The sequence below is a fragment of the Penaeus monodon genome, chromosome 30 (assembly GCF_015228065.2).
Source record: "Penaeus monodon isolate SGIC_2016 chromosome 30, NSTDA_Pmon_1, whole genome shotgun sequence".
Taxonomy (NCBI): Eukaryota; Metazoa; Arthropoda; class Malacostraca; order Decapoda; family Penaeidae; genus Penaeus; species Penaeus monodon.
Genome location: NC_051415.1, coordinates 23,936,858 through 23,937,432, shown reverse-complemented (window position 1 = coordinate 23,937,432; position 575 = coordinate 23,936,858). Strand labels below are relative to the sequence as shown.

The 575-nt window shown below is 40.2% G+C and overlaps 1 pseudogene; it reads right to left on the bottom strand.

The window, feature by feature from the left end:
- The window catches only part of LOC119592659, a 12,788-nt pseudogene that overhangs the window by 2,874 nt on the left and 9,339 nt on the right, over positions 1–575 (bottom strand).

Sequence of the window (575 nt, the reverse complement as noted above, 5' to 3'; positions counted from 1 at the left end):
ATTCATACACATACATAAAGACCCATTCACCATCTCACACAAACTTGCGGTCTATCGTTCTCTCCCTCTTTACAATATTTCTACCTTAATTCTCCTATTTCCCTTCATCTTTTATTCCGTGTGTATTTGAAGCTATTTTATTTAGCTGCGTATAAACAACAATGGATGTCAAGGACTTCTTTCCACAGTGTTTCAGCACTTTTGTCTCTCTTCACGTCTTGCAACTCCCTTGCAACCCCTCCTCGTCAACTTGGAAACTTGAATAAATGTTAGCGTTGACCTGCGCTAACTATGCATATTTACACAGTGCTCCAAATAAGCTATGAGCTCAGCTTACTACACAAGGGAAGGGTGAGCGCAGGGAGATGCGGGACAAGGCGGAAGGCTAAATAAATTATTCTGTTTGTCTCTTCTGCCCATATTTGGGGTGGCCTTAACAGTTGGTATTATTATGCTGCGTCTGTTTTATTTTCTGTTTTCTCTACTGACGTCTCTATAGAGGTTAACGTTTGTTCTACAACATTCTTACGAGATGTTATGTTTGTTTATGCAAACGGGGCGTCACCTAATTTTAA